The sequence below is a fragment of the Hyperoodon ampullatus genome, assembly GCF_949752795.1.
Source record: "Hyperoodon ampullatus genome assembly, chromosome: X".
Classification (NCBI taxonomy): domain Eukaryota; kingdom Metazoa; phylum Chordata; class Mammalia; order Artiodactyla; family Ziphiidae; genus Hyperoodon; species Hyperoodon ampullatus.
The window spans coordinates 100263079-100272786 of NC_136913.1; positions in this window are offsets into that span (position 1 = coordinate 100263079).

The window sequence follows — 9708 nt, forward strand, 5'->3', positions numbered from 1 at the left end:
CTGTTCATTCACATTCCTCTGTGTCCCTTCTAATTCAGAGATAAGAATGCTCCTTTCTGCCAGGTAAAGGGAGGGCACTGCTCACATGAGGGTTTATGACCAGCTTCAGAGGAAGATCAAAAAGTCCTTGCAGGGACTTCCCTGGTGGCACAGTGGCTGGGAGTCCGCCTGCCGATGCAGGGGAGATGCAGGGGACCCGGGTTCGTGCCCCGGTCCGGGAAGATCCCACGTGCCGCGGAGCGGCTGGGCCCGTGAGCCATGGCCGCTGAGCCTGCGCGTCCGGAGCCTGTGCTCCGCAACGGAAGAGGCCACAACAGTGAGAGGCCCGCGTACCGCCAAAAAAAAAAAAAAAAAAGTCCTTGCAAATGCCGTTTCTCAAATTCCTCCAGCTTAAAATATTCAATATGCCAATATGCCTGACCTCATCACACTCTCTGAAAATGGCCAATAAGTACAAGAAAAGATGCTCAACATCATTAGTCATTATGGAAATAGAAATTAAAATCACAAGGAGATAGCATTTCATACCTACGAAGGTAGGTATAATACAGTTAAATGGGACATGGATGTTTTCATGGGGCATTAGGGAATAACTGTAACCTTTGTTCAATGCAGTGATGGTGTATTTTGGGCATTTTTAAGACCTTATCTGTTACAGTGTATGATACATTAGATCATATGGAGTGTATAACTTAGGATTTATGGGTGAAGTCAATATGTTTGAAATACTGTAGCAAAAAAGCAAAAACAATTAGAAAGTGGTTACATTTGAAGCTGGTGGGTGGTGAAGGGGTTCAGAATATGTCACCCCAAAATATGCCACTTTGGCATGTGGATTCTTTTGAGCTAAGCAACCAAATCCCAACAGAGGCAGGAGAAACTCTTTACCTCTTCTAAAGGACATTTACATTTATAAAGAAAACTTCCATTTAGAGCCACACTTCCAGAGATAACTTTTGTGAAATTCCCATTCCTATGTAAGTAATTAAAATTGTTTTTTTCCCTCCTCTTAATCTAATTTAAATTTCTAAGGCCAAGTGTAGAACTTAGAAGTGTAGAAGTTTTTTCCTCCCCTATAGTGGGTAAGTGGAGTTATGTTCCATCTAATTTGCTTAAAATTATTTATGAAAAGTGTATACGAGAATGACAAGAAAAACTATGCCAACCGAAACTGGTAATCATATTTTGAGTATGTTATTGAGTCATATGGGTGAAAACACCCACCTGAAAGAGTTGATTCTGGTTGCATTTACAGAGCTGTAATTGATTGTGTCTCCAGTTAGGACTGGAAACAGGTGGTTTTTGTTTTAAGTATTGTAGAATTATTCAACCACTTCATTAAAGCGTAGGGTATCTATTTTTAATGATCTCTTTTGTGAGAATGTAAATACAGGGAGGAGATTCTGAAAGACGCACACTGTACAGGTAACAGGGTCAGCTCTGGGAATGGCATGAACATTAGGGCTGGTGGCCAAAGGTGACCTTCATCATTTGCTGAGCACCTACTATGTGCCAGATACTACTGTTCTTCGTGCTGGAAATACAGACACGAAAGAGACCTAAAGTCCTTGCTCACATGGGGCTCACATTCTAGTGGGGGAGACTGAAAGGTAAGCTCAATAAGATCCACCACGTGTATTATGACACGTGCTGTGCAGCACACGAAGGCAGGGAAGGGGAATAGGTCCGGGGGAGGGATCTTCACCTGCAGGTAGGTTGTATGAAGGCCTCACTGAGAAGGGGACATAAAGACCTGAAGGAAGAGACGGGGTGGGGGTGGGGGTGGGGGACCCTGTAGAGATCTGGGGGATGATCCTCTGAGGATCACATCCTGTGTGCCTCTTACTAATGTTATGCTGTTAAATCATTTAGACACTTACAAATAGTCATTGATCCTCCAGTTTTGAAGCAGGAGGCACTGTGGTGTATTCTGTCCGTTTGGAATTGGTCAGGGTTAGGGCCACAATTACCTTGATGAGGATATGGTTGAAGACCTTAGCCACTTTGAATAAATCGAGGTTCTAGCCATGCACACTAAGTGTGTGCTCCTGTAAACTGGATCGTTTTGTAATATGTATAGAGATTGGTCCCTACAGAGCATCTTACTGAAGTGGCTCAGTCCACTTCTGTAAGTTGTTTATAGCTACGTGACTGACAGTGCTGAACAAAACCCAAACTGTCATTTGCCCCTTGGGCCAGGACGCTCATGCCTCGTGGAAATCAATCAGTTATAAGTGGGAGAACATTTCTGTATCTGTGGATGTAGGGCTGACAGTTTATTTATTTATTTCACTAACCTCAGGGACAGTAGGTTAGGGAAGCAGAAAGGCTGATCAGTATCTCTGACCACAAGCCTCAATGCCAGCAAATTACCATATGAAGTGACCAAATGGTCACAGTGGATTACATCACCGTGGGTTTGCAGTATAAAGTCCAGACCATCTGTAGCTGTAGGCTTATTTCTCCTAAGGGTAGGCAGTGGCTGGATGGGTTTCTTTTGCAGAACTAGGAAGAGGCTGCTGTGTTTTTGTTTTGTTCTTTTGTTTTTTACTTTTTTCACGCTGAATTCTTACTTAGGGAAATTAATCTGTATCTGTGGCCAAGGTATTCAACAATACTTTCTTTCCTTTTCAGGTCACAGTTTGGTAAGATCAAAGGGCACAATCAACAGCTCGTGCACTGCCTTGGTGTGGATCCAGAGTTCAAGCACAGACGAAGATCAGAAACTGATTTCACACTTCTGATAGGTACGAAGTACAGCCCTCAGTTGTGCTTTGATTCTGTTTCCCCCTTCCGTACAATAGGCTCCCCTCTCAAGGCAGGTCTCTCACCGAATTTCCTCTTGTTAGTGTCTGGCTAGCACCGCATCCAGGTATACTCAGTCGCTGTAATTGTTCATCGTGATGATCAGGAGAGTTCTGCCGGTGCGATTCAAATATCAACCTATTTGGTAAGTTCCAACACCCCTGAACTCAGTTTAAACTCGAAGTCCAGAAAAGGCCATTATTTTACTAGAGTCGATTTCACACATCTGATAGGTATGGAACATAACTCCCAGGGGTACTTTGTGTTTTACCCCCTTGCTTTTTACAAAGGTGACTTTCTGAATTGTTTTAATCCAGTTTATACTGGTGCCATGGAGGCACATTCTTCATGCTCAAGACTGAGCAAAGGCAGGGTTATTTCAGTAACCTGGGACCTTTTAAAGCTATAAAAAATAGCCCGATATTTTCATAAAGAATTTTGAGGGGGTCCTGTTTGTCCCCTGGATTGTTGAGAAAAGGACCTTCTGTCATCCTACACTGGAATCTCTGAGGAGGATGACGTGAAACTTCTCATGTGAAATGTACCTTGCTATATAGCGCCTCCTAGTTTAAGAAGTTTTTTTTATACCTTATTGAAATCTCTACTAGGAAGGATCCAGCATACACTCATTTGTCGTTTCTTTACAGGAGGAAAACTAGAGCTGTCAAATGCCAATTCTGTAGTATTCTTCTGGTCTACAGCACAGGGCAGGCTCAGTAATATTGAAAGAGGAATAGCTTATTATTGTTTATGATGTGTTGTTCTTTTGTGATTTTAACAGTAATACACCCATAGGTGATTTAGAAAGTTATACAGGTTTCATGGGGGAGTCATAAGGGACTGTTTCCAGTAGTTGTACTGGCTGATCACCTCTTATGGACCATACCATTGGCATGCTCTCCTGTTGGTGTGCGTGAGCAGGTCAGGGTTCAGCAGACATTGGCTTCATGTGCTGTATGCCAACTTTTTATGATGACTATATTCTGTGAATCAGCGGTTGGGGCAGGGAGAGATGAGGGGACCAGAGAGGGTAGTCAGCATCATAATCCCCTTATGACCTCATCAACCTGCCACCTCTGATTTTGAACACATCCTTGTACTTCTCCAGGTTTTGATATCTCTAACTAATTTCTGGGTAAATCAATGAAAAGTTCCTGCATTTTTATGGTCAAGGACCTTTTCGAGAAGCTGATGAATACTGTGGAAATTAATTTTTAAAAAGTGCATATCTGTACATACATACACAAATTAGCAGCTACTTCAGGAAGTTTAAGGAAACTTATGGACCTCTCTTAAGAGCACCTAGACTTAGGGAGTTCACTGTCTCTTCCAATTTCACACATCTGTGATTCTAGTGCCTTCCACCATTCAAATCATATCAGGCCCCTGCCTGAAGCTCTCCAATAATTTCCCATTGAAATTAGAATGAAACTATTCACCAAGCATGGCCAGCAATGAACAAGATCAGGCTACTCTTTGCCCTGATCAACCTCTTTCCTCCTTGGTTACTTTGCCCTAGACACACAGGTATGTTCCTTCTGAGCTTTATTAATAGGAGTATAATAGGCAGAAGATAAACGGCCCTGTTTACAGTGTACACTTTAATAACTATTGACATATGTTCCACCTGAGAGATGATCACCACACGCAGAATAATGAACACATCCATCACACCCAAAAACGTTTTTGCTTCCTTGGTTATGTATACTAATGAGAACTACATTTTGCTCCAAAGAGGTTCTCTAGTTATTTATCTCATGCTTAACTAGGGATAATTTATTATTAAGAAAATTACGTATGTTGGAAAACAACTTGCTCCTGATATACTTGAATGTACCTGAGAAATTTCTTTCCTTATGTTTTTGATACTTTATGCCCCAGGTTGAATGTTACCGAAGTACAGTCTTTCACAGGAATCTCATACTGACGAGTGTTATTATATGTTCTCCTATTAATGCTTTTGTTTAAGGTATTTTGAATGTTAATCATAGTAAATTTGGAGTCCCTGGCACATTTCCACCCATAACAAATCATGAAAGAAATTTTATAGAATCCTGTACTCATAACGTAGAAGTTGAAAAATACTGGAATCATTTTTAAATGGTAAGAGTGTGCTTAAAATGTATTCATGGATGCTTGGTTATGGTCCTCAACAAACCTAATGTTGAATTCAGTAAGTTAGCTAAGGAAAGAGTATGTGGTAGCTTATGATTTATGTGTGGGATAGGCCAATTTCTCTTTAATGGCAATAGACATAAAATGGTCATCTACAAATTGGTCTATGTTATGTATTGTAAGAAAGGCAAAAGTATTTTTTCAACCTTCTTAGGGTCCCCGGCTAGGTCTGAAAATGAAACTGATAAAAACAGATTAACAGAAGAAAGGCGTACAAATTTATTTGGTATAAGTTTTATGTGACATGGGATCCTTCATGAGCAAATGGTTAGACTTGTGTATCTTATGCTAGGTGTGATGAAGAGTGGACAGTCATGGAGGAATATGATAGATTAAGGAAAATAAGGTAATTGTAGTAAATGGGGGGTCATTTAGCAAGGCCTGTTTGTTTGGATTCTTCTTGGCGTCCCTTCTAATTCAGAGATAAAGAGGCTCCTTTCCTAATTCTTGTATGGACTAGTCCAATTTGAAGAAGATAAAAACAGCAGTTGGAATTTTTTAAATGATAAGGATCATTAAATGTTAGATTAAAACAGTTTTAATTTAATCACATATCCTCTTCTTTCTCTTTTGCAAAACCTTTTAAATACTGTTTCAATTACAAACTACTTTATACTTCTGGACCCAAACCATAACCTCCGAAATTTTTTTCCTAATAAAATACACTTACTGTGTAATCTTCTGTTCCTTCCTCATCACCCTTAATACATATTGAAGAAAAACACTAGCCATATTATATTAAAGTGACAAATGAAATGAAGTTAGATTAGATATGGTTAGAAGCAATCAACCTCAATACATCCGCACTGTGTTCCTTCAGCTTTCACTTGCTTACAGTGGGTAGTTCCTTGGAGATCTGTGAGATGGCTATCCAGTTCTATGTTCTGTGGTCTCTAAAGTCAGCCTTCTGGATAGCAACAAAAACCAAGTCCCCCCACCCTCTCTGCTTAGAGTGAGCTCATTCAGCTTATTGGGATTGTCTACTACACATTTTAAAAAGGATATTCCTAACTCATGTAGATTTGGTGAAAGTTGAGGTTCTTTTCTTTTAATGTTAATGTCTTACACAAATGCTTTTGAGCAATTGCCAGCCTTTTTTTAAATTAAGTAATTAATTAATTTATTTATGGCTGTGTTGGGTCTTTGTGGCTGCACGTGGGCTTTCTTCTTTTAGTTGCTGTGAGCAGGGGCTACTCTTCATTGCCGTGCGTGGGCCTCTCATTGCGGTGGCCTCTCTTCATTGCCGTGCGCGGGCCTCTCATTGCGGTGGCCTCTCTTCATTGCCGTGCGCGGGCCTCTCATTGCGGTGGCCTCTCTCGTCGCGGAGCACTGGCTCTAGAGCGCAGGCTCACTAGTTATGGCACACAGGCCTAGCTGCTCTGCAGCATGTGGGATCTTCCTGAACCAGGGCTCGAACCTGTGTCCACTGCATTGGCAGGCGGATTCCTAACCACTGCGCCACCAGGGAAGCCCAGTTGCCAGCTTTGTAAATACCTAGATTGTCTTTTGCTTATTTCATGAAAGCATAGCTACAGTTATACTAGGTTCTACCCAAGTTTCATGCCTTTTCTTTTTACATCCTATGAATCTTTAGTATTTCTTTCCTATTGGTAGAAGGGAGAAGGATTGAAGCAGAAGCTCAAAGCTCTAGTTTTCATCTGTCTGACAAGAAACTAAAGTGCTTTCATATTTCTTCAAAATTGTGTTTTCATGGAGATTATCACTTTTCCTTTATCACTCCAGCATCACAGAGCAACACAGAGGTTACTTAAGGGTTTCTGAAGACATGCCTTTGCTTTTTCTGTCACTAGAATAGATTCTAACAACTTGAGCATCACGTTTGCATGAAGCTTTCATTTTTATTGGTGAAAAAAATGCATGCTTTCTGATTAATAGATCTTTATGTATGCAATGATTCTTATTTTAAGTAGCACATTCAACACTCACTTTGAGAATCTTAGAATCCACTCAGTTTTAGGCACTTTGACCAGTCACACAGGACTGGAGCAAATTGTGACAATCTATCTGCCAAAGCTTTCTGTAAGGATATATTTTGGGGAAAGGAGCACTGAAAATAATAACAAAGTCATTTTAGTGTTTGTTTGATGCTTTATCTCTTCACCAACATTTAGAATGAAACCATGTATGTTCTCCCAGTGACTATTTGTATTCCTCTCTTGTTGTCATTTAAAGAAGCAATATAAAGCAATAAAAAAGAAAGAAAAGAAGTTAGTTATAGAATGATAAGCAGTAAGATCTTATCTCAGCAATGCTACTACCTGGCTGTGGCTTTAAGTAAGTCACACTCCTTGCATCTTAGCTTCTTCATCGTTAAACGTGGAGGATAAGGATTAGTGGACTTCTAAGAAGGGTCTTCCTTCCCACTCACATATTTCAGACCTGTGTGATTCTGATTCTATGTGTGGTTGATTTTAAATTACAAGCAGAAAGATTGTGTGCCTCTCTGCAAAGGTAGCAATGGAACATTTACATTAGGAAGTTGTGGACAGTGTGCTTGTGTAGGCACTATGCTCAAAAAGCCCACGAGGAGAAGCTAATTTCAGGAGGGGAGATGGGAGTGTGGATTCAGAGAAATGACATGGATAGTAGTGAAGTTGAACAAGCTGACATCTCAGTGAACTAGGAAATCAGATCATTGATTGATTGATCATGAAAGCTCTGGGGAGGGTTTGAAATTTAATGAAACTAGAGATTTGGATTAGCCACTGGCACATTGGGTATGAGTGGATAAAACTATTAAGCAGTATTTCAGGTTTGACCCCAAACATTAATATTATCATATTGTTCACCGCTTTTCCTTCCGACTTGGATCTAAATGGCTTTTATAATTTCTCATGGTCAAATATGCTCTGAGAATGAATATTTACCCAAAACTAAGGTAATTTTTTTCCCACAGACTCTAATGACAATTTTAGCTAGGAACACAGAAATAAATGATGCATGTATATATAGCCTTTTAAAATGACTGACTCAAGCTGACACTTGCAACAGAGGGCAAAGGAGATGTGAATATTACCTGTTCATGGACAGACTTAAGCTGTGTTCACTGTAAGTATTCAGGCTTGTTTGAACCTATTTAGAGGAGTGATAACTGGGACAGGATTCACCAGATGAATGTCCCTTTTAAGGGAGGAAAAAGAAATACTAGGTTTTACACCTGAAGAGAAAAACAAATAAAGAGAAGTTGATTAACATGTGTAATGCCCAAGTAAATGGGAGCATTCAGCAGTAAGTAACCCAAAGGGGTGGTTAGAAGTTGAGCCTATATACCATCTTAGGCTAAACAAGGAATGGGGATTTGGGGGCTTCTGGGTTGGGGAGGCAGGTTTTGGGAAGCTGACCAGGAAAAGTATGGTAAACAAGGGTGTTTTTAGTAAAGTTGCTCATGCAGATATTTAAGTCATGCCTTCTCCATTGAGAAGAGTTAGCAAAAGATAATAGCTAACACGTACTGGCAAGGATGTAGAAAAAAAGGGAACCCTTGTGCATTGTTAGTGGGAACATAAACTGGTTTAGCCACTATGGAACAGTATAGAGGTTTCTCAAAAATAAAACTACCATATGATCCAGCAATCCCACTTCTGGGTATATATCTGAAGGAAAAGAATCCATGTATCTCAAAGAGATATCTGCACTCCCATCTTCACTGCAGCATTATTTATCAATACAATAGCCAAAACATGGAAACAACTAGGTGTCCATCAAGGGAGGAATGGATAAAGAAAATGTGATATAGGGAATTCCTCAGCAGTCGAGTGGTTACGGCTCTGTGCTCTCACTGCTGAGGGCCCACGTTCAGTCCCTGGTCAGGGAACTGAAAGTCCCACAAGTTGTGCGGCGCGGCCAGGAAAAAAAGGAAAAGCCAAGAGAATGTGATACACACACACACACACACACACACACACACACACACACACAAACACAATGAATTACTGTTCAGTCACAGAAAAGAAGGAATTCTACTACTTGCGGCAACATGGATAAACCTTGAAGGCATTATGCTAAGTGAAATAAGCCGAGAGACAAATACTATACTCATCTATATGTGGGATCTGCTAGGGGCAGGGGAAATAGGTGAAGATGGGCAAAAAGTACAAATTTCTAGTTATGATTGAATAAGTGCTGGAGATTTAATGTACAGCATGATAATTTCTTGTATACTTGAAAGTTGCTAAGAGCAAATCTTAAAAGTTCTCACCACACACACAAAAAGCTATGTGAGGAGACAGTTGTGTGAGGAGACAGATGTGTTAACTAACCTTATTGTGGTAATTATTTTGCCAGATATATGTATACAAATCATCATAGCTGTACACCTTAAACAATGTTATATGCATCATAGTTGTACACCTTAAACAATATTATATGTCAAAGTTAAATAAGAGTTTGCAAGTCCTCCTCTTCCTGGTAAGGAAGAGAGAGACACTTTTTACAAAGAAATTTCCCTTATAAATGGAAATTTCCTTTGTAGAAGGAAAGCCTGTGCCCCGTTTTTGGAGCTTTTCACGTGTTGGCGGGTTCTCAATAGCCTTTATCTCAAAATATTACAAAGAGGAATATTTTGGAGTAGCATACTCTAGTACCCTTCACCCCCATTCAGATGGGTGTCTTTTGCCTAACACCGTATTTTAACCTCTCACCTTCACTCTCGTAACATTCTATACAACTGTTTCAGTTAATCATCATATAGCACATATCATTCTACAC